Source organism: Cervus canadensis, chromosome 29, assembly GCF_019320065.1.
Source record: "Cervus canadensis isolate Bull #8, Minnesota chromosome 29, ASM1932006v1, whole genome shotgun sequence".
NCBI classification, from domain to species: Eukaryota; Metazoa; Chordata; class Mammalia; order Artiodactyla; family Cervidae; genus Cervus; species Cervus canadensis.
In genome coordinates, this window is record NC_057414.1 from 39,880,070 (window position 1) to 39,904,496 (window position 24,427).

The window sequence follows — 24,427 nt, forward strand, 5'->3', positions numbered from 1 at the left end:
GCTGGGGGTGTGGCTCTGCCCACACAGGCTGTGTTCTCTGGGCACTAGAAGGGGCCGGGTCAAGCTGGGCGCACCCCTCACCCTCACCACCCCTGGTGGAGCTCTGGGCTAGAAGACTGGCACCCAGGTCCCAGGCTGCTTGCTAGGCGCTCTGATGGATACCCCGAGGTGACAGCGGTCAGAGGAATGGGCACAGCTGAAGCCAGCGTCCTGCTGGCTTCACGCCCCACAGCCTGGATGTGGACGGCTGGAGGCGGCTGCCTGGCCCAGCGTCTCTGCACCACGGGGTCCACCCACCACTTCCCTGGCAGGCAAGGGCAGATGATGGCTTAGCCACCGCATCCCCCAGCTTCTCGGGTGAGAGAGAGGCTGGAGAGGCCTGGACTGTGTCAGGAGGGGAGTCCAGGGCTCCTCAGCTGTTTGGAGACCCAGGGAGGACCCTGCCTGAGATCACCCAGTCCAGCGTGGCTAGACACATGGGTTCCCACATTAGTACTGCTCCCCAGTCACCATCTGCCCCTCCCAGCCTCCTCCTCTGGCTCTTCCCATAGACACTTGGACCCCTGTGAGTCTCCTGCCCCCACCCCAGGGCCCTAGGGACTCTCTTACTCAGACCGTGCTTGCAGAAGAAAAGTTGAGCCACCTGGAGACTCCTCCGGGTGAGTCGATTAAAGCCGCTGTGCCCCCTGGGGAGACCAGGTGGGCACCCTGGGGAGCCGTAACCAGGAGATAGAGGGGCCTCAGCTGCCAGGCAGGGCTGGGGAGGGGCAGCGGGGACTTGGGGGCAGGGAGGCAGGGTCCAGCCCCAGCTCTGCCCCCTCTGAAGCCGGGGGACCTGGGACAGGCGGCTCTGGGAGCCTCGGGTTCCTCACCTGTGAAAGGGAGGCACCATCGAGCTCCTTGTAGGGAGCGCTGTGAAGGTGAGCCCCAGTAGAAGGCGGGGCGCCCCCCTGCACCTGGCAGCCGTGGCCGAGCACGTGGGACACCCTAGTCCCTGTGCTCTCCCGGGCAGAGGCCTAGCTCCACACTCCCCGTGAGGACCTGTGTTCCGGCCCCAGGCCCCGGCCTGCCCACCCTGTCCACAGCATCCCTTTCACAGGTACCCCCAAGGTGCATCCTGGCACCGTGTCACATGCACCAGGACGCCCGTGAGGGCAACCCCGTCCGCCTGGCAGCCCCCGATGGCACGGCCCTTGTCCCTGTGGCGCCCAGGTGCACCGGCCTTTCCAGTTTGTCCTCCTCTCTGGGTTTCAGGTTTTCCATCCACACAGACTCAGAGCCAGGGGGCCCCTATCAGCTGTGTGGCCCTTGGCAAGTCACCCACCCCCTCTGGGTGTCAGCTGTCTCATCCTCCTCACGGGATCATCAAGGGCAAGAAACGAGTCAGCAGACAGGGGAAGACTCTGAACGTGCGTGGCTCACGGGAGGCCCTGGGGAAGTGGAAGTGGCTGTTGTGTGATCACTTGGCAGGGGGTCAGGGAGTACCGGAGTGCGTGTTCACAAGGCTGTGATGGGGTTGGGGAGACCGCACGGGACGGGGAGGCTCTCTGGCTGGCAACAGTGGCGAGCGTCATCATGAGGGTTCAAGGAGCTCACTGGTGACCATGCCTCCCGGCCCAGAGCAGGCTACAGCGGGATGGCGTGCACAGCCTTGCCGAGTCCCGCAGGAGGCAGGCAGGCGATGCTGAAGACCTTTCATGTAGGTTAAAAGCACCCACAGCTCTGGGTCGGAAAGAGCAGGGTCCCAGCCTTGACTCTGCTGTGAGACCAGCGTAGGGTGACCAGCTCTCTCGGGCTGCCTAGGATTTGTGCTAAAAATTGCTCAGTTGTGTCCAACTTTTTGCGACCCCATAGATGGTAGCCTGCCGGGCTCCTCTGTCCATGGAATTCTCCAGGCAAGAATACTGGAGTGGGTTGACGTTCCCTTCTCCAGGGATCTTCCTGACTCAGGGATCGAACCTGGGTCTTCTGCATTGCAGGCAGATTCTTTACTGTCTGAGCTACCAGGGAAGCCCAAACGGGGAAAATCCCAGGCAAAACAGGATCTGGGTCTTCCCTGGTGGTCCAGTGGCTAAGACTCCGCACTCCCAATGCAGGGGGCCGGCGTTCAATTCCTGGTCAGGGAACTAGGCCCCACATGGTGCAACTAGACCCAGCACAGCCGAATAAAGAAAGAAAGAAAAAAAATAGGATCTATGGGTCACCCTGGACCTGGGCCAAGGTACCTCATGTCTCTGAGCCTCAGTTTCCTCATCTGTAAGCTGGAGAAGAAGCCTTCTACCCGGGCAAGTGGGCCTGGGAAAATCAAATCAGACCCGGCAGGCAGGTGGGATGGGCGTGCGGGTCTCCAGTCCTCGCCCGTCCTCAAGAAATGGATCCAGGGGTGTTTTTCCCGACCAGGAGCCTAATAGTCAGCAGTTATTTATCGTTGCGTTTCCTTGTGGGTAGGAAAGCCACAAATAAGTAAATTCAGGCAGCAGGGCACCATTATCGAGCCCAGTGCTTTATTTCCCCATCTCTTCTCCAGCCCGGGCCGGCTGCGGGTCGATAATAATTTACGACGCAGCCCCCGCAGCAGAGGGGAGGTGGCCAAAAAAACATGTTAGGCTGGAGTCGCCCTCCTTGTACCAGCTCTGCACTCACAGGTGAATGTGACGGCGGGGATGGGGGTGGGGGAGGGAGGGCCCCCGGCCCCACACATCAGGGAGGGGGCAGAAGCGGGGCTGGTGGGTGCTGGCTGCAGGGGCCTCACTGGGGGAGGGCAGAGGGGAGCAGGCAGCCAAGGCGCTGACCCGGCCCCTGCTTGTCCCTGACCTCCGATCGGGCCCACATTCTGGGGCAGAGGCGTCGCAAGGCCAACATGGGGCAAGGGGACAGCAGTGGGTCTCTCCAGGGAGCGGTTTGGGATTTGTCTCAGGTGGGACCGCAGGGCAGCAGGGCCTGAGACAGGGGTCCCGTGCCTGAGATCTCGGGAAAAACCTGGGCGGGGGGACGCGAACCAGGAGAGGGCAGGGGAAGGGACGAGCCCAGCGGTGGTCCTGGCCAGGATCTGATCCACGGTGGTGGTGGGGGGGGGGGTGGCGCTCTGGAGCAGAAATGGCAGAGTGGTATCTTGCTGCGTCCTGGAGGGCCAGTCAGTGGTCTCCAGGGAGAGGGCGTGAGTGGCTGGCGGGGCAGCTGCAACCACCAGCAGCCACCCACTCAGAGCACCCGGCAAGGGGTCTGGGAGCCTGGAGGCCTCCACCATGGGGGTCCCCAGCCCGGAAAGCCTCTGCCGGAGTTTACTCTGCTGCAGGAGCGGGGCTATGATTTGGATTTCATAATTTACATCGCTGATTTCATCATGTTTCGTGTTCTGTCATGTTCCCTGCCATGACAATCTCATTCTTCCCTCTGGGGACTCGGGGGCGTGAAACTGGGATGTGGGGGGGGTGGCACTGAGTCACGCTCATGTCCTGGGGCCAGGCAGGCGCGAGGGGAGTCAGACACAGGGGGAAGCTGCTGCTCTGACTTGGCGGGGGCTGTGGGAGGTAGCGGGTCTCCCAGGCGGGCAGCCTGGTCAGCACAGGACACCGAGGGAAGGGCTTTACCGAGAGCACCTCTCTCGGGGGTTATGATAATAATAATCGCTGGCTTCTCTGTGTGCCTGGAGTGTCAGGCTGGTCCTTAGGGCATCCACAGGGTACCATCTTTGATCGTCACCAGCACCCCACGAGGGTGCTTCCCTCATTACTCCATCTCATAGATATGGAAATGCTCAGAGACCCAAGAATCACAGCTGTTGAAGCTACACAACTCCGACCTCTGACTCCAGGCTGTTAACCACCTCTTCTTCCCGTGTGTGCTCAGTCGCTGAGTCGTGTCTAACTACTTTGCAAGCCCATGGACTGTAAGCCCACCAGGCTCCTCTATCGATGGGATTTTCCAGGCAAGAATGCTAGAGTGGGTTGCCATTCCTACTCCAGGGGATGTTCCCGACCCAGGGATTGAACCCGCATCTTGCATCTCCTGTGCCCTCCTAGCCCTGCAGTCACATCCCAGTGCCCCAAGGAGGCAGCTGAGGCCCTGGCAGGTCAAGGACTCACCCAAGTTCCTCCAGTCCAGCAACACTTCCCTTGTCCCTCTTCCCTGTGCCCACTATGGGCGTTCCCAGGTGGCCCCTGCCTGCCAGCCCTCACTCTCTCCCCAGTGTGACCCCCAGCTGATCAGGGAGAGATCCCAGGCTCCTTTTCCGGCAGGAGCTTGGCAGAAACCTAACTGGCAAACAATGGACAAAGAGTTGGCAAACAAGGGGAGAGGTGTAACCTGCTTGCCCACTCTTAATTAAGGGGGCTTCCTCTTTTTTTAGAGCTTATTCACTTTTTCATATTTGGTTGTGCTGGGTCTTCTTTGCTGCACACGGGCTTTCTCTAGCTGCGGTGAGCAGGGGCTCCTCTCTAGATGCCCTGCGAGGGCTTCTCCCTACGGTGGCTTCTCTCGTTGCAGAGCACAAGCTCTGGCGCATGGGCTCAGCAGTGTCGCCTCGCGGGCTCCAGAGGGCCGGCTCAGGAGCTGTGGTGCATGGGTTCAGTTGCCCCAAGGCACTTGGGACCTTTCTGGCCCAGGGGTTGAACCCGTGTCCCTTGCATTGCAGGCAGATCCTCAACCACTGGACCACCAGGGAAGCCCAAGGGGGCTCCCTCTTGAAGGTCCCCAAAAACCACCCTCCCAAGCCAAGGCCAGAAGCATGCCCTGGTGTGTTCAGAAGGCCAGCCTTGGCCCCTGCCTTGTCCCCCACCCACTGGAAAACTGGCTACCCCCCTGCTGGAGCTATTTTAGGGGCAGCAAGGTGGTCCTGGGACTTCTCAGGTAGCGTTCGTGGTGAAGAACCCGCCTGCCAGTGCAGGAGACATATGAGACGCATGTTTGATCCCTGGGTCGGGAAGATTCCCTGGAGGAGGAAATGGCAACCCACTTCATTATTCTTGCCTGGAGAATCCCATGGACAGAGGAGCCTGGCAGGCTACAGTCCACGGGGTCACAGAGAGTCAGGCACGACTGAAGTGGCTTAGCACACACACACACATGGTGGTCCTAGGATACCAGTGGGACTGCACAGGGCTGACCCACCCCCCACCGGTCCTCCTCAGGGGCCGTGTAACCACGGGGGTGGGGGGTGGCACCCCACATTCTCACAGCCAGCAGTCCAGAGAAGCTCTGAACACAGCCTCCAGGAGGGCCCCAACTTCCACCACTGATGCTTCCCTTTCCTTGTCTTTTCTTCCTGCCTGGCTCTTACAAAAATTAAACACGGATGGTTTCATCTTGGGAAAATTAGTATTCTAAGCAGGGCTAGGGGATGTGATCGGAATGTCAAGGCCAGAGCCACAGAGCAGGAAGGTAAGGGAAGAGATGCTCGTGCCTGGCGGGGGCCCTTGGGTGGGGGCAGAGGGCTCGGACCTGCCCAGGAGGCACGGTGGTGCCTCGCCTGGCTGCCACGGGAAGGGATGAGGCTGGACATGGCCGGAGGTGGGGGCCACATCGGGTCCAGGGCTGGGGGAGGAGGAGATGAGGGAGGCTCAGAACAGAGACTGGGTCTGACCGGGACCTGTGGCTTCCCGTGGCCCTAGCCCGGGTCATCTACACATCCATCCCCTCTCTCATTCGGCCCTCACTTGCTGATGCGTGTGCCTCCTGTGTGCAAGGCGCCGAGCTGGGGGTGCTGAGGGCAGAGACGTGCTGGGCCCACCCCCCACCGCCAAGCACACACCGGACACTCAGCACACAGCAGACTGTGCTGCCCAGAGTGTGTTCCGAAGAACGTGCAAATCCTGCGCGGTTAGCAGGTGACCGCTGGAGCGAACAGGGTTAAATCGGCATCTTTGAGACGGGACTTCTCAGAGCCTTTGACGGCTGAGGTGCCCCGTGAACCAGGTTGGGGAGTGCTGGCCTGCAGCCTCCTGCCCGTCTGAGCGCCGCCCGCCAGTCCTGGCCACACAGGAAGTGTGCTGTGGGCAGAGCAGAGACAAGAGCGGGTTTGTGTCCGGGCCCCACCGTGGACCTGCTATGTGACCTTGGGCAGGCTGCTGAACCTCTCTCTTTCCTCAGGTGGAAAACTGAAACGGTAATAATAGTGCCTGTGGGTCCAGTGAGGTGCCGTAAGGATGCTGCCCGCCTCAGACTTAATATGGGGTTGCTCCTGCTGTTGTTACTATATTATTATTATCCACTTAGCTCTGTTTGCTGGGCTGTAGTCAGAAGTCCATCAGGTTAGTGATGGCGGCTGTCACCGTTGCAGACACAGTCCGTGCCCTTAAGGGGTCACAGCCGGGGGTTAAAGACAGTTATTTACAGAATCCGGGGTGGAGAGTGCAGGGCCGGGGCTTTCGGGAGGTAGCAGCCGGAAGGAACAGCGGCATGGCTTCGAGAGCACAGCTCGTGGAAGGAAGCCTGGGTTGGCTAGGCCCCCACCTGACGCGGTCTCCCTGGCCCAGCCTATTAAGTGGCCGTCCAGCCTGGGCCTCGGCACCCCTGGCAGTGGAAGTCTGGTCCATCTTTGGGTATCTCCGCCCATCACAGGCTTCTTCACTGAATCCCTCCTGTCCTTCTAGTTCTTGCGCTTCCCAGAGCATGGTGGTCTTCCTTCTTGTCTGTTTCAGAGGACCAGGGACCAGCTGTCTTCCCCAAACCGTCCCACCGCCCCCTCCAACCTCTGTCGCTGTCCTAGCTTCTCCTCTGCGCCCCCTGCCCTGCGGTGTGGCCGTGCCTCTGGCGGGGCCCAGACTGAACGAGGTTCCCCATCTAGACCAACCAGGGCAGAAGCAGGGAAGGAGCAGGTGGGGAGGACCTCCTGCAAGGCAGGTCCCTCCTTTAATGCAGCCCTCTAGAACCATGAGCTGGGGCCCCCCATGTCTGGAGAGTTGGTCACTTTGGTCTGCAGACACAGAGAAGGCCAGTCTAATAGACAGCAGGGTGCCAGGGGAGCCCGAGAGGCCATGCTAAAGCAGGCTAGGGGCAAGGGACAGTCAGGGAAGGCTTCCTGGAGGAAGGGACACTCATCAGCCGGAACCAAATGGCAAGCTCCCAGAGCAGAGACCTTCTGAGTCACCCAGTCTGCCCTGTCTGGCCACAGGGAAACTGGCCGAGTTGTTTGGTTACTTACATCATAGATCAGACTCCAGAAGCTAACTATTCAGGTGTCACTGGAGGGAACATTTATCTCTCGGAAATGTGGCTGAGGGAGGCTGGCCACAGAGGCCAGAGACCTGGCAATGCTGGGCCCCCAGCTCCTTGTCTGCCAGGATTCAGAAAGTCCCCCTGCCCACCATGACCACTGGCATCCTTGGCTGTCCCTGGGGTCCATGGCAGGTGGGGGGATTCTGAGGCCCAAGACCCCACACCCAGGTCAGGGGCCCGGGAATTGGCCCAGTGCCCCCTGTCTGGGCCTGTATCCTGGGAGGCGAGAGCCGGGGCTTGGGGGCCACAGGACAGGGAAGCAGCCTCCAGGCGAGGCCGGCCCTGGTGCTCTAGGAGTGAAGGTACCAGGGGCCTCGCTAGCCGCAGCTTCAAAGAGCTCCGTTATTAACAAAGTGCACCGTGAAGCCTTTTTCTTCCTCCTTCTATCCTTAAGGCAGATTCCCAAATGAAAAGGAAAATATACAATGAGCGGCCATGAGGAAACCTCAGAGGAAAGCCAGGCGGCTGCAGAGCTGCGAAGGAGCGCCACTCCCCCGTCGCGTGGGGTGTGGGCTTCCTTTCTTTATTTTAAACACTCTCTTTTCCCTTCCTCCAGACTCAGCCAGTCTCTCAGGCTGCGCTTTAAGTCCTTTTGAAGTGTTACAACCATTTTCTCCTCTTTCAATTAACAACAAGAAAAGGAAGCTAATAACTTCCTGAGCCACTCGCTGTAAATATTAACAAAGTCTGGCCGCCCGGCCTGGGCGCGCGGCATCGCTCCCGGCTGGAGAGTGAGTTTACGGGAAGGAGGGGAGGGGGTGGGAGATTTCCAACACGCGGCCGAACACCCCTTGGCACAGGCTTCTGCTGGTGGAGGGAAACTGAAGAGCAGGCTGGGGGAGCCGGGCTTGAAGGCGCCTGTCCCCGGGGTCTAGGGGGCCTGGCACAGCTGGCGAGAGGCAAGTGGGTACTTCTGGAAGAAAAGGCAGCTTCCACCAGCTGCACCTGAGTAAATGCAGGTGTGTGGTCGGAATCCCTAGCTCATAGCTCCAAGTGTGGTCAGTAGGGGAGGTCTAGGGAGAAGTGGCATTTTGAATGCAGTAGCTGGGGGGAGGAGGGGAGGGCGGCTGATGGTCCCCAGGGCGCCTGTGCCCACAGGGTTCAGATTCCTGAAGGAATCTGAGGCTGCAGTAAGGGGAAGGAGCTGCAGATGAGGGGAGCTCAGACCCCGTGAGCAGAGCCTGGGTTCTGAAATCTCCTCGGCCTGCTCCCTGAGAGACCCCCATAGCTCCTGAGCTCCTCCCGGCATATGGCCTAGGTGCATGCTAAGTCACTTCAGTCGTTTCCAACTATTTGTGACCCCGTGGACTGTAGCCCAACAGGCTCCTCTGTCCATGGGATTCTCTAGGCAAGAAAGCTGGAGTGGACTGCCATTTCCTCCTCCAGGGGATCTTCCCAACCCAGGGATTGAACCCGCGACTCATGTCTCCTGCATTGGCAGGTGAGTTCTTAACACTAGCGCCACCTGGGAAACCCCCGAGCCTCCCAGACATACCAGCAAAGTCTTGATTCAAACATCTGCTTGAGGAACTTCCCCAATCTCCAGTGGCTGAGACTCCATGTCCCTAATGTAAGGGCCCTGGGTTCAACCCCTGGTCAGGAAGCTAGATTCCGCATGCTGCAACTAAGAGTTTGCATGCCCCAACAACACAAAAGGATCCCACATGCCACAACTAAGACCCAGCACAGCCAAAATAAATAAGTATAAGTATCAAAACACACAAAAAAACATCTCGAGAGACCTATGGCATGTTGACTGGACAGGACCCATCTTGTGGCCAGGGTGGCCAGGGGCCCGGGTAAGAGCAGGCAGAGGCCAGCAGCCTGGAGGGGACCGGATCTTCTGCCCAGGGTGCCCACTGCCAGCATCCCGGAGGGCCCCGCCCAGCCAAAAGCTCGCAGTGGGACATTGTGGAGAAACACACAGGCACTGTTCTGCCCGCAAAGCAGGCCAGTTTCCTGAGAAAGGCCTGGCCTTTGCTGCTGCGCCAGACTCATCCTTGCTGAGCTCCCTGGGCTAGACACAGACCTTCACGTGCGGAAGCTGGGTTTCAACAAGCCCTACGGGGTAGACCTGGCCAGCAGGCAGCTCCTTCCGGGAAGCTGTGGGCAGAGGGCACAGGCCACAGGTGGCCCATCGTGGGCACGCCGGGGACTGTGTCCCGGTATGCAGGCAGGGGAGCAGGCCTTGGGGGGCCTAGTACCCCCATCCTTCCCCCACCCCCTAACAGCAGGGCCACACACAGCCCCCTCGAGGGGCTCTCCCAGAGGCTGAGAGCAGTGGGCATGAGCCCGGCTGAGTACCAGCTGCCCTTGGCTTGCCCCTGCCCGGAGTGCCTCCTGCCGCCCGCTGGCTCGGAGGAGATTTCAAAGGCACGAGAGCCCTCCAGGGACAGGAGGCCTCTTCAGGTGCCCACCCGTGCTCCTGGCTCGGCGTGGCTAGGGACGACGGTGCCCACTCGGTGGCCTCTCTAGGGTCCCGCTGCTCGGCCGCCTTGCTGGGGCAGCACCCTGAACTGGTACAGTCCGGCCTGGGAGCCTGGAGCCTGGAGCCGCTGGCTTCTCTGCTCCGGGCACTGCCCGGCCGGCTTCCCAGTGGTCTGTCTCCAAGGGTGGGCGCTGGCCGGGGTCCAGGCCTGCTGGCCAGGTGGCGTGGGCCCCTGCAGCCGCGGACTGGTCGCACGCTTGCTCACACGCCTGTCCCTGAAAGTCTGGGTTTTTTTTGTCAGGAAACGGTTTAATTAGCAGAGTGGAGGCTGGGAGGGTTCACGCCCGAACGCAGCCTCTCTCACATCCTCCCCTTCTCACCCGCTTAGCTGTGCGGGTGCCATGCTGCCGTGCCAAGCCCGGGGGGCTGGAGCGAGTGAGAAGGGGGTGGGGGGCGCCTCTCGTGTAGAGGAGCCGCCAGCTCCCTCCCCCTCTGGAGCCCTCCCTGGGTGCCTAGAACCAGGCTCGGAGCCCCCGGGGACCAGCTGCCCATGGTGCTGCTCTGGGTGGTCACAGGAGCACTCGGCCACCCTCCAGTGAGGAGGAGGAGGAAGAGGAGGAGGAGGAGGAGGGAACCCACTCGCCCCTAGGGCTGTCTTCAGGGAGGTCTCTGAGTCAGCCCCTCCGTCTCAACACCCCCGCTCCCCACCCCTGCTCCTGAGGATGCTGTCCTAGCCTCTCACTGGTCTGCTCCCATGCACCCTGGTGCCCTCCAATTCTCCACGGAGGTCTGGTCATGCACCTTCCCGCCTGGGGGCCCTCATTGGCTCCCCACTGCCCTCAAAATGAAGGCCAGGCCCCTCAGCAGAGCATTCGAAATTCCCCCAAAGAATCCCACCTCTCACTTCCGCTTAGATCACGGCCCTCCTAACTCAGAGCTTCGGGACACCAGCCTTCCCAATGCACCAAGCCCTCTTGCCTCTGAGCCTTCACATATGCTGTGCCCTCAGCCTGAAAGGTCCTTCCGGCCTAACTCGTACGGGGCTGACTCTGTTACAGGAGCAGAACGCACTCCCTAAGGGAAGAGCTCTCCCGTGGCCCTGGCCCCCAGCCCTCTGACCCCAGAAAGAAGGAACGTGACTGTGGCAGCACCCGGGTCCATGCTGGCGGGAGCGGGGAGTGACCCACTCTGCAGTGGGGGAGAAGGGACAGGCCCTATGGATGCCTGTCTTTGTGGGAGGAAGTCGGCAGCCATGGAACAAACTCCAGCTTTGAGCCACAAAGAGCCTTTTTCATCTCTGAAGGTCGCATACAGATGTTGACCTCAGCCTGGAAGTCTGAAATGAAAGAACACTCTGGGTCTGCTAGCTCACGCCAGCTTTGACCTGCTTACAAAGATCTAAACTCTGCCCTCTCTGCCACGGGGCAGCTCTGCCCAGGGACGGGTGCTGGAATGTTGTTCATTTAGAACGCCACTTGTCTAAGTCACCGGCCATAAAGCCCACCTGGGTTTCCAGCCGCACATACAGGCGTCTGATTAATGACACACACATAAAAATCCATCCCAAAGAGTCATAGGTTGGAAAGAAGCAGGAGGACTAATTGCTAATATAGGAATTAATATTAGTGCGTTCCGATCTTCAAAGCAGGTGGGAGCTTGTAAAGTTGAAGAGCGTTTCCACTTCAGGTGGAGGCCTGAGGTCCAAAGGTACGGCAGCTACCCTGAAAGGTGGGTGGGGGAACTGTGGCCACACCCAACCCACTCCAGCTTGCCATTGAACCCAGGTGACTATCATGACGTGGGAGTCTAGAGGACCCCAGAACCACAGCATGGCGTCACCTTCCCCAGAAAGCCCTCTGTGACCCAGGTACTTGCCCTTCACACCCATGTTGGGCAAGAAGTGGCTTTGACTCTGCCAGCACCCCTTGTGTGTCTCACACTGTGACCCACTGCAAACCAGTGACGTCCCTCATGGGACCGCGAGCTCCTAGGGGACAGGGGCTCTTCTTCGGGTCCATGCATCCTGCCCAGTGGTGGGTCTCAATACATGCTTGCCAGATGGATGGATGGATGGATGAATGGATGGATGTAGAGATGCAAAGGAAAGGAAATTTCATAAAGGAAATCAGTCCTGAATAGTCATTGGAAGGACTGATGCTGATGCTGAAACTCCAATACTTTGGCCACCTGATGCAAAAAACTGACTCATTGGAAAAGACCCTGATGCTGGGAAAGATTGAAGGCGGGAGGAGAAAGGGACGATAGAGGGTGAGATGGTTGTATGGCATCACCGACTCAATGGACATGAGTTTGAATAAGCTCCGGGAGTTGGTGATGGACAGGGAAGCCTGGCGTGCTGTAGTCCATGGGGTCGCAAGGAGTCGGACACGACTGAGCAACTGAACTGAACTGAGAGATGGAAAAATGGATGACGGATGGAAAGATGGGCAGGTAGATGGATGAGTGGAGAAACAGAGGGTGGGAGAGAGCTGTACAGATGGATGGATGGAGAGATGGAAAGATGGATAAGGGATGGAAGGATGGAAAGACAGATGGTTAATAGATGGATGGAAAGACAGATGAACTGATGAATAATTGCATGAGAGGGACTCAGGAGAAGCCCAAGGTCTCTCGGTGGGTGGGCCTAAGGGCCCACCTCATTGTGTTTCTGTTGCACCGAGACTTAGTGTCGGGCAGGGAGAAGGGAACTGTACCAAAGTTCAAGTTCCTGGCTGTCATGCAAGTCATACAGACTTAGACAAGTTCCCCCCTTCTCAGCGTCACTGCATCTGCACAGTGGGGATGGTCCTCCCTGCCCCGCCAGCTGTGCTGGGTTGGCCCCAGGCTCAGGGGAGACGGTAAAGCAGAAATGACCTGGAAAAGGATAAGGGACATTGTCCCCTTGTAAACGGCGTATAGGTACAAGCAGATGGATCTGGCCAAGATGCAGAGAGTGCTGTAGAGATGTGGGATCATGCACTTGGCTTTCTTTCCCCCTTTCATATTTCTTTTACTACAGTTATGATGTTGTTATTTATAACAAAAACTAAAATGGTGTAAGCATCTCAAGTACTTGTCAATGAAGCTTTTATTGTATTGACCCAAAAAATGGTTCTTTGGCACCGGAATGCAAGGACCAGACCTATGGGAAGGAGAGACGGCCGAGGCGAGGAGGGTGAGCAGAGGCTGTCGTGTGATCAAAGTACCCACAGTTGGCCAAGGGGTGGGCTCCTGCTTACTGAGGCCCCGAGACCGTGCAGATTCACTGTGTCCTTGGTCGGCTTGACTGGCCGCATGGAAGTCCACGTACACCCGCTGACCTGGCTTGCACTGCGTGTGCTAGGTTTCCTCGATCAGCAGCGTGCCCACTGGGGACTGCACAGCCTGATGGGAGGTGTACGCCAGGAGGCCTCGTTTAGGATGTATTCCTGGGCCCAGCGCATGCAGGTGGCTGCAATCACCGTTACCATGCACCACACGTGGAAACAAAGCTCTCTCACCGTGCAAGCACCGCGTCCAGGCTGCCCTCTGCACACACCCTCCCTGACCCTCGAGAGGCACCCATCACCCGGAAGCACTCAAGGAGCCCATATCCTCAGTGGGGCCTGGGCCAGGCATTGCTGCTCGGCTCCCAGGAGGACCACACACAGGGACAGGGGAGGCAGGGAGAAGGGACCCCAAATGCACGGGGCTGGACAGGCCCGCTGAGAGCCTTGCTTGGGCTCTTGATTTTCTCAGTGAGAAAGTGAGCAGTTGGCTGGGTGCATTTATTAAGGACCTACTGTGTGCAAGGCACTGACTCAGGCGCTAGGAGATCAGCCGCCGATGAGCAGATGTGGTCTCTTCCTTGAACCAGGAAGATAATTCCTTGCAAGACATGATGTCATTGCCATCATGGTTTGTTCAACCCCGTAGGCAGAGAGGAGGTGAGGGGTGATGGTGGACGGACTCTTGCAGAAAGGGGAGCAGCATGAAGAGAGGCGGGGGCCAGCTCAGGGAGTTAGGGGAGGTGGCGTGGTGGAGGCCAGGGGGCCAGGCCTTGGAGGGCCTTGGAGGCTGCCATGGCAGTGTTGCCTTTATCCCAAGGGCTCTGGGAAGGGTCTGAGCCGGCCGAACATAGCTGCCTTCCTGGGTTCGTAATTTCGAGAGCAGAGCTCTGTCGTGGGGGGATCAGCCGGCCATGGCTGGCTGGAGGCTCTGGGTCCAGAGGACGCTGTCACCACCCTCTCTAAATACGGAGGCCCAGCCACCTCTGCTCCCACCCCCCAGGTAGAAAACAATTTCCTCACCCCATCCAGGGAGGCGGATGACCTCATTGGACTCTTTCCATCTCTCGCTTTCATAGAGAAATTACAATTTATAATTGGATGAAATCACGCGGGTGTAATAGCAATAAGAGCCAGGCTGGAGCCCAGCAGTCACCCCTTACGTGGGGACTTTGTCCTCACCTTCCCTCCTGTCCAGCCCCCACCCGACCCCTTGCCAGAGGGCTGCCCCCCACCTGCCTGCTCACACCGCGAGTATTTACCAGATCCTGGCCATCGGGGGTGATGTCCCGTGGGTTCTTAAACCTCGCTGTTTCCTAACCCTCCTTGCTCTTGGGGAAGCTTGTCCCACGGCCTCTCCACTTCTCCCGTCCACCCATCAGCCTCTGCCCGCCCTCCACCTGGCCAGCACCTGCCCCTCTTCCATACGGAGTCCCTGCCAGGTGGGGTGCCTGGTGAGTGCCCCCCAGTCTGGGCTCTAGACATGCACCCCAAATATCCTGGTTTTCATCTGCGACAGCCCCAGACAACACGCGTTTCTCAAATCAGCCACCTTCGGCCCTACAAAGGCAAGTGCCCAGATGCAGCCGAGCCCATCTGGATCCGATTTCAAATCAGAGCTAGCGCTCTCAGATGTGTAATAAAAGCCCTCTTCCAAAGAGGGGCTCCTGCAGGGGGAATACGGACACCGGGGCAGCGTGGGCCTTCAGCACGCCACGCTAATGAGAGGCGATCCGGTCAGCTTGGGGTCGTTTGGGATCTGGGGGAGCAGCCGGCCCTGCCCCCAGTTCTCCATGGAAGGGGAAGGCGGCCGCGGAGGGCAGCTGGGTGTGCAGCACGGAGCCCGGCCTCAGAGGGAGGCCAGGAGGCCGGCTCTTCTGGTTCCGTGACGCTCCCGCTTTCCACAGCGGGGAAAGGCAGCGCTTGTTCTGGAAGCCGAGGCCCTGAAGGCCCAGTTGGATCCTCTGAATGACATTTAGCGAGAGGAGCAGGTGCTGGGGGAAGCGGAGCCAGCGCTGGGCCAGGCGGGCGGCCCCTGCATGGCCAGGAGCTCACGGAACCTCATTTTTTCTCTTCCTAGTCCTCCCACCCCCGCTCCCCCCAGGAAAAGGGAAAGCCAGGGAACTGCCAGGAAGGGTGCTCTGCGCGGCCAGCTGTTTGTTATCTGGGTTTGAAAAGAGAAGGGAGATGGCAGAGAATAATCCCAGCCTTCTCCCGGATCACAGATCACGGGAAGGTGGCGTTCAAGAAAACAGGCTCCGGAGGGCTGGGGGGAGCGGCGGCCTGTCCCTGTGCATTTCCCAATTTCCCTGGGCTTAATCACATGCATTGTCTTTTGGCAGGTGAGGAGGCAGGGAGTGGGTGAGGAGGACTCCCTGGTGGACATCTGAGAAGGGGCTGAAAGCAGGAATAACCCGTCCCCGCACCTCCCAAGCAAGGAAACCTTTCTACAAACAGGAGCGGCCAAGCAGGACTGAGTGGCCCCCCGGCCCCCCACCAAACCTCTTCCCAGAGAGGGGGCATGTGAGGCCTGACAGCTCAGTGGCGCATATCAGCAGCTGCAGCCCCGCGGTGAACATCTGAACTCCTCAGCGGGGTAATGGACCCCCTCCTTCCCCCCCGGAGACACAGCCTGAGTGGCAGCAACACCGATCCTTTGGAGAGTGGCTCCCTCTCAACTCTGTCACGCAAGAACGCTCTCTGCACCATAGCCCATTCTGCCAAGTGACTTAAAGGGATTAAAAAAAAAAAACTTGGTTAAGAAAAAGGGGTAAAAGCCACGCAGAAGCCTTTCAGAAGAGGTGGCGGCCAACAGACAAAAGGGCGAAAGTTGAAAGGGGGCAGCGAGGCCACCCTCCCTGGGACGGGCGCCGGGCCCTAGGGCATGCCTGGGGAGCAGGGGCCCGGAACACCCTCAGGCCGCGCACGGGAGCCCCGGGACTGCGGGGGGCGCCCCCGCAGGCCCCTCACTCGAGCCCCTCACTCCAGGAGGAGAAGCCGGCAGTGTCCACGGCCTGGGGTGTAACGAGACGCCGCTCCCGACCCGCGGCCACATCTGAATGTGAGGAGCCCGGCAGAGCGAAGCTCCTCCCTGAGCCCCGGGCGCCCCCCAGTGCCACCCAACACCCCAGGTCTGTGATCCGCACCCCGGGTGCCAAGGCTGGTGAGCTAGGATGTAAGCGTGGCCCAGGCCCACCTTGACGGAAACGCAGCATCTAGGGCGGCGGGCTCCCAGGCTGCAGCAAAGGAGGTAAGGCGGGTGCAGATGGGCTCCGGGGGCCCAGGAAGGCCCAGGGGCTCCTTGTGCCCGGAGAGGGCACCAGATGGCCGGGGCCTGTCCTCTTCGGGCTGGGTCGGGGGTCTGCAGCTCCACCCCACCCACCCCACACGTGCAGCTGAAGCAACTCGTGGCACCTGCTTGCCGGGGCAGCGGTCATTGGCTCGCTGGTGGCCCCTGTGCTGCTGGGTTCTGCCCCAGGGCAGGTGGGTCCAGGGTGTAAGGCAGTGACCTTTCCTGGAGTGAACTCCTGCCCCTGGGGAGAGGCCTCGCTATGAGCCCTTCTGAGTTCTGATCAGAGGGGGTGGCCGTGAGGCCTTGGAGAGGCAGGGGTTTTGGTGACCTAGCCGCTGGCCATGGCACCCACTGCCCTCCAACTGGAGAGGGTCCCCAAGTCCCCTCCATCCAGGCCTTGCCCTGCCCTGGCCAAGAGGACCCAGGGTGGGGTTGACCCAGGGTCCTGCACCTGCTGACCCTTAGGCATCCTCTGCTCTGGCCTCTAGTTTGAGTCCTTTTGTTGGTGAGAGAGGCTTGACGCGGCCCAGAGACAGGAGTAAGTGCCCTAAGGTCACACAGCAGATGGTGAGCATTGCTCCCTGGTGGCCCCAGTTTGGCCGGGAAGCATAGGGGGCGGGGCCTACTCCTTCTGGCTTCTCAGAGGCCCGGGGGGTGGGTTCTTGCCTCACCAAACACAAATCCCAGGCAACCTCTCTCAGCGGCAGCACCCTGGGCAGGGCAGGGAAGCCCCAATTCATTACCAAGATGGAAAATGACACTTCCCCGCACTCTTCCCCAGGAGAGGGGCTGATTCATGACCGCGCCGGGGCCGGGGACATTCGTCAGCGCCGCTCCGTGCGCACGCCGTCTGCGGGGGCATTAATAGCCGTGTTATTAGCCACCAGCGTGAAAGATGCCCTGCAGATCGGCTATTTGCTGTTATTTATTATAAAGGCACGCCAGCCCGGCAGCAGGGCGCGAGGCGTCGTGAGCTCGCTGGAGCCTGAGCTCGGCCCCTGCCCAGCCGGCCTCCTGTCCCCCATCACGACTCACTGCCCCATCACTGGTCCCTATTCACCTCCCATCCCCTAGGAGAGACCAGGGGGTAGTTCCTGGGGCCTAGGCCAAGCCAGAGGCGGGCAGCAGCAGGCCTGCACCCCATCTCCTCTGAGCTGGGCTCCGCCTCTGCTGAGCTTTGCTCCATCCCATGACAGGACAGCAAAGACCAACCTACTGGGCTGTGGGGCCAGACAGAGGTTGGTTGGAGCTGGGAGCAGTGTGACCTTGGGGATGTCCCTTCCCCTCCCTGAGCGTGCTCTCCTTTGTGCAGTGAGGCCACGGGCTCCACAGGGCTGTGACCAGCTGGAGGGAAGAGTAGTTTGTGCAAGGCTTTGCCAGCTACTGCTACCCATGGGCCTGATCCCAGAGGGCTAGAGGGGTAGCCCTAGTGCGGAAGGCAGCCCCCATTAGGCCCTGCTTGAGTTGGACACTGTCCACCATCATCCATTCCATGCGAACACAACGGGCTTGAGAGTTCCATGTCCGAGCCAGAGGTTTATAGGCAAGGGAGAAGGCTTGCTAGAGGGTTCTCTCTGCCCTGGAGCCACCCCTCCTCCTCTCTGGGACTCAGTTTTTCCAAGGTTCTCTACCTCCCCGAATCCAGAGTCCTGAGGGTGAGTTCTACCCTTGTGTATATCTGTAGGCGTTGGGCGGGGGCCATCTCTAAGAAAGTGGGGCCAGCCTCTATACCTGAAAGCAAACCTGCAGCCGGACAGGCCCAGGGTGGCCACCTCATGTCAGAGGAGACGGGAGGACACATCCAGGGATTTTTCCCTAGGCTTGCCTCTTCGGCCTAGGGTGGCCGCACTGGGTGGCTGAAAGGGGCAGGTAAGACACCTGGGAAAGGAGGCCCTGAGATTGTGTCCAGCTCTTCCACCACCTGCTGCACAACTGGATCAGTCCCTTTGCCCCTCTGGGCGGCTGTGGTGAGGGTGTGCTAAGTCACTTCCGTCGTGTCCACCTCTTTGTGACCCTATAGACTGCAGCCCACCAGGCTCCTCTGTCCATGGGATTCTCTAGGAAAGAATACTGGAGTGAGTTGCCATGCCCTCCTCCAGGGAATCTTCCTGTCCCAGGGATGGAGCCCGCGTCTCTTATGTCTCCTGCATTGGCAGGCGGGTTCTTTACCCCTCGTTCCACCTGGGAAGCTGGGGTGAGAGCATCTGTCCATTATTACCTCCCAGGGTTGGGGGGCTGACAGCGGGCTAGCCTCTCCCATCTCTCCCACTGCCCTATCCTGCATTTCAGATTCTGGGGCTTCCCTTTGGCATCCCCATTCATTCATTGAACAGGTGTTTATGATCACTCCAGCACCAGGCTGTATACTCACTAGGCCAATGGACAAGATGGAACGTATCCTGACTTAGGAATTTACGCCATAGTGGGAGGGGTTGATGGTCTACTTGTGACAAACGAGTGGGCAGGGGAGGGATCTCCTTGAGAACAGGGCCTACATGTGGGGGATCCCACCCACCTCCTAGGGGAGGCCCCATCCCCACCCAAGCCTCTGCCTTATTATCAGTAAACATCACCCTTCCCAGTCTTCCCAGGTCATCCAGCTCCTTTCCCGGCCCCTGGCTGCCAGGATCCCAGTGGCTGCTGAGAAACCCAGCAGTGCAGACCTAGGGCCCCTGCCCTGTTCCCTGGGCTGCCCCTCACCTCCCAGGAGGACAGGCTTCAGGCCCCTTTCCTACCTTCTAAAAATCCCCTGACCTTTCCTTTTTTCCTTCCCCAAGGAATTATGCCTCAGTCTAAGCGGTTTTACTAAAAATGCACACAGACAGACAGAAATATTAGGTGCAGGAACATCTTATTAAATAATGCAGAGAAAGAAAGAAACAAAATTACACGTGTCTCCTTTCATCCCCCACCCCCTCCTGGCCCTGAATAGTTTAATATCGAACACTGTTATCAATATAATTAACCTCCTAAGACACAATTTGAAAGTCTTGTTTTTTAAAGCGGTTTGTATTCTCTGAAGTTCAGGACTCCGCGCCGCCCCGCACCGCCCCGTCGGCCCACGCGGCGAGGTGAACTCGAGGTACATTTTGAGTGGATTTGCATACCTGTCGGTAATCACCGTCAGTGATAACAACTGATGCATAATGCATGCAGCATGAAATTAGAAAAATAATTAACTTTAGGTTTTAAAAGAATCCCACCCCTTCCCCCCACGCATTACAGGTTCTCAGCTGGCACCGTTAGCCGAGGTCAGGGGCAAAGTTGTGCCATGCAGGGTCGGAAGGGCCTGGAGGTCGTGGCTTCCAGCCCCCTGCCTGAAGAAGGGGCCTCAGGTGGGCCTAGACCGGCCTGAGCAGGAGCGGCCCTGGTGCTCTTTGTGCACAAGGGTGGGCTTGGAAAAGTCCCAAGTTCCCCTTCTGCCCACAGTTCACGTGTCCTCGATCCACAGTAGGCCCTCTGGTTCAGTAGTTTATCCTCACAAGAACCCAGGGCAGTTTATGGTCCCATTTTACAGATGAAGGCCTGAGACCCAAGGCCTGTGGGTCCTGACTGAGCCCAGGCAGGGCCTCCTCAGGGAGAGGGCGGCCCCCCTGCCTCTAGGCCCTCCTTCCTTCATGATGCTTGCAGCTGAGCCCGGGGCCGGGGGGGGTGGGGAGAAAAATGCAGGATCCCTCGTTAATTTATACTAAGGTTTGCTGAGGACACATCACAGGTATGGGGGTGACGCTGCTCTGGTAGGGAGCCTCCCCGGTGGGGAGGTCACTGCTTCCTGCAGGGCAGGGGTCCTTCTGGAGCAGAGAAACTGCTTACACCCCTAGTCTGCCCTGCCCACCTCCCCCTGCCTCGGGCCCTGCTCTGCCAGTAAGGACCCGAGGGCCTGGCAAGGTTTAGGGAAAACATGGTGAATTATTCTTGCTGAAGGGAGGGGCTGGGAGGAGGCACGTGAAGGGGGAAGGCGAGGGGCTTCCTTCTGTCTGAGCTGTGGCCCCCTTGCCTCCCACCCCAGGGTCTGCCCTCCATCTCTCTGAAGCTCAGCCAAGATCGGAGGCAACCACCCTAAGTAGTCATAGGAGGACTGTGGGGTACCTCCCAGGGCCAGGATGGGGTGGCTCTTCTTTCCAAACCCTCCAGGCCTGTGCCGGGCCCTCCACACAAGCCCTCCCTTGTCATCTTCCTAGAGGGCGGGGTTCTCAGCAACCCGAGGCCCATAGAGCATTGCTGCAGATCACACAGCTGAGGTCCAAGGTCAGATTGAGATTGCAACCTGGCCCTGGTGTCCCCTCCAGGTCTCTTGTCCACACACCTCCTTCTTGGGGTCAGGGCCACCTGGAACTCTCTGGTTCCTGAAGTAGGGAGGGAGACTGAGCCTGGCACTGTGGCAGACCCAGCCTCAGGATGTGCCCACGTGGACTGCCTTCACTGGTGAATAGGAAAGAAGGCCAGGCTGGGAGGCAGGGGGATTCCTATCCAGAGTTACCGCTCCCGCCTGGGACCCCCAGCTCCCTCCAGAAATGAACCCCACCGCTGCTCAGCACCCGAATGTGCTCATGTCTAACTGTGCCCCCTGTCAGAAGCCCGGGTGCCATCTCCCATCCAGCATGCCAGGGCCTGTACCGGGCCTGGGGGCCCGCAGCTCCCCTGCCCACACGCTGCCTTCACGCTGTGTCCCCAGGAAGACCCCCTAGAGGGCCCTGGGCCTCTGGCAGCCCCTGTTTCATGAGGTTTGGGAAAGACAACAGGGCAGAGCACCAAGAGCCAGGGGTCTCCACCTGGGAGGCGCCTCCATCCACGTGGCAGGAGTTTAGAGATGTTACTCTGCACCACCAGTCAAGTGGGTGTGGGAGGCAGGGCCAGACACAACTCAGGGGAGGCTTCACGGAGCGGGTGTCCAAGCCGAGGCCTGGGCACGGGGGTGAGTGGCAGCTGACCTGGCGAGGCCTGAGTGGGGGAGGTGTGCTGGTGTTTAAGAAGCAGGAGCAGCACGTGCAAAGGCCCAGAGGCAGCACAAGGGGGAGAGAGCAGGCTTGGGGTCAGCGCTTCCGCTCCAGCTTGCGGGGTGGGGAGGCAGGGCTGAGGCTGCACAGTGTGAGTCTGGGAGACCCAGCCTCACGGCAGCGGACAGGAAGCCTGTGTCAGGAAGCAGCTTGGCCTACCTGCTCCCAGTCGACCTTGGAGCACGGCAGGGGCAGGGGACTGAAGAAGGGGCCTCTGGATCGCAGAGGAAAGAGACAGACCGTTGACACAGAGGCTACACCAGTGTGCCTGGGGCAGAGAATTATTGTTGTTGTTCAGTCGCTAGGTGGTGTCTGAACAACAGCTGCCACCCCACGGACTGCGGCATGCCAGGCTTCCCTGTCTCTCACCATCTCCCGGAGTTTGCTCACACTCTTGGCAGCTTTTAAACTTCAGGCATCGGGACACACAGGCTGCACGTCCGAGGGGGTACTTTGCAAGTACTGCCTCACTGAATGCTCAGTAACGAGCCCCCTGTAAGAGGAACCTGACCCCATTTATAGATGTGGAAGCTAAAGCTCATAGAGGGCAGGTAACTTGCTCAAGATCTCACAGCCTGCAAGTGGCAGAGGCAGCACTCGAGCCGAGGTTTCTCTGTCCGGGACGGCAGGCGCTGGCAACTGATGGGAGGATGCTGAGAATGAAGCCCCAGGTCACCCCTGGGCTAGCGGAGGTCTGGATACCCCTAGTCGGAGCCGTCCCACTGCTCCCCTCCCCCACCTCCATTGCACGCCAAGGATCCTGCTGTCAGTCATGGGGCTGGCAGGTTGTAACTCACACCACGCTGAAGTCTGCGAGATTCTCGCAATGATGACAAGTGACCCCCGTAAAAGATGGGCGATCTCCCGGGTTTAATTTGATGGCCACATAAACCGTCAGACACAGTACAGGGGAAGAAAAAGTCCTCGTGGCACCTGGGCGATTAAAGGGCTCCTCGGGCAAGGCATCTTCCTCCCCGCCCCAGGTCTCACCGTGCCTTCCTGGAGCCAGAGGGCTCAGCATCGGGAGGCCTTGGGGGAAGGGGGTGGCTGGGGAGATTCAGCCAAGATGGATGAGGCCTGAAGACAGGGGAACAGAAAGGCCTTGGGTCCCTGCCTCCCAAATGCTTCTTGGTTATCCATCAGACATCTCTGAAAGGTGCAATTTAGACTCTATTATGATGCTGGGGCCTCTGGAGGCTGAGGGCTGTGGCCATGAGCTGAGTGGGCAGGGGAACTGATGTTCATGCCAGAGAAATCGGTCTGGCCTTGGCTTTGGCCTTAACAAGTCTGCTCCCTGCTCAGGGCACTGGTCCGGAATCCCTGAGCGCCAGGGCCACCAGCATTCCTGAGTGCCAGAACTCAGCAGCTGACAGGTCAGGGAGGGTGCGCAGCCGCTGGCCAGATGCTGGGGACCTGGGTTCAGACTGACCGCTGAGACTGAGGCAAGGTGGCCTTGAGCGGGCCTGAGCCTTCCCGTCCCCAGCACCTGCCTTGGACCTGTCTCTTAAGACAACTTCCAGGCTCCATGACCTTCACGGCTCTGGCCCCATGCCGAGAAGGGGACAGAGGTGCAGCTGGAAACCTGGGCTGGCCGTGACTTTGGATGGGTCCCTCACTTCTCTGGGCCTCAGCCTGTCTGCTCAGCTGTAAAGCGGGACCAAGGACTTTTGTGTATGTGACAGGTGGGCGCGGGTCCAAACACGTGCCTGTGAGGGGTCAGGCAGGGCCTGGGTTAGCCCTGTCCAAACTCACCGAGGGCCGAGAGCACAGACCACCTGCAAATGTCTGGGGCAGGGGCGTGAGTGTGGTCAGGACCCACAGACCAGGGGCAACCTCCACAGGAGCATCAAGAGTGAGCAGGCAAATGTCCTCAGCCCCTCAGGCCAGTGGGGCGACATGGAAGAGGCCCAGAGCCTCAGTCAGTCTCGCCAGTCCCCCTTCCGCCCTCAGGACCTCATCCCCTTCCGACTCCACGCGCAGACCTCAGGCACCCTCCCCCACCCTCACGTGCTTCCAGCCGGGTGTCCTCGGCGGGCCCTCACCTTGCCCTGGGTCCACTTCATGGACAAAGCTTCATTCCGCTAGCAGGCCCTGAGTGGAGTTAGTGCATTAGCCTCAGGCAAAGCCCGAGCTCCCTCCAGAAGGCCTGGGAGCTGCCGGCAGCCTAGGCAAAGCCTCTATAATGCAAACAGGGCATGCGTTGAGGGGGCAGCAGCGAGTGGGGCAGAGGCATTCCAGCCTTTCTCAGCACTTCGGCCGGCTCCGGCTCCCTCTGTCCTTGGGTGGTCACAGGTGCCAAGTCACACCAGGCCTACACAGCCCACAGTCTCTGCCCTTGAGTCCTGAAATTCAGTGGGGGACCTTAAAACACTGGTCACCGTAGATCCTGACCTGCAGCCCACAGAGACTGGTGGAGCGCCACAAGCCAAGTGGTTAGGATCCTGCCCTAGGCCCTTCCTCACCACTCCTCAGGTAGCCCTACTTAACTTACATCTCCAGGCCTCAGTGTTTCCATCTGTTAAATGGGAATAACCAGGGCCCTGACCCGACATTTGCTGGGAAGACTAAATGACTTAAATATTCATACAATTCTAGATGAGCTTTATTATAGTGTGAGCCACTCTCCAACTAGAATAGAATCTCAAGTGGCTAGAACAGGGGTTGGCACATAGTAGGTGCTCAGTAAAGGTATGTTGAATGGCTGGATGGACAGATACATGGATGGCTGGCTGAGGGGGTGGGTGGATGGATGGATAGGTGAGTGGTAGATAGTGGTAGATGGATGGATGGGTAAATAGATGAGTGGATGGATGGATGTACAGATGGGTACATGGATAGTTATTGTTCAGTCACTAAGCTGTGTCTGACTCTTTGCGACCCCATGGGCTGCAGCACACCAGGCTTCCCTGCTCTCCACTATATCCCAGAGTTTGCTCAAGAACATGGATAGATGGATGAGTAAATAGGTGGGTGGGTGGATGGATGGACAGATGGATGGACGGAGCAGAGGAAAGCTCTATATGGCATCAGGAAGACCTCACAGAGGCGGAGACATTTGAGCATGGTCCCGAAGTGTGACGTGCAGTTTCCTGGACAGAGAGGAATGGAGAAGAACAGAAGCAAGAAGGATGCGCCGTGGTTGAGAAATGGAGACTCGGGGTCCCTGGGGAGTGGGAGTGAGGTCCACACCGTCTCATTCAGCGAGTGGGTCCTGATCCTGCTCTGCACT

General features: G+C 59.2%; 2 protein-coding genes across 3 annotated transcripts in view; one reads left to right on the plus strand and one right to left on the minus strand.

Moving 5' to 3' along the window:
* Positions 1-24,427, minus strand: part of MACROD1 (mono-ADP ribosylhydrolase 1) — a 152,816-nt gene that overhangs the window by 83,256 nt on the left and 45,133 nt on the right. The gene's annotated exons all lie outside the window — the stretch shown is intronic.
* Positions 1-24,427, plus strand: part of FLRT1 (fibronectin leucine rich transmembrane protein 1) — an 85,096-nt gene that overhangs the window by 49,295 nt on the left and 11,374 nt on the right. The window contains exon 2 of the mRNA XM_043452608.1: positions 15,252-16,159. The gene's annotated coding sequence lies outside the window, so the exon portion shown is untranslated. The remainder of the gene's footprint in view (positions 1-15,251; positions 16,160-24,427) is intronic.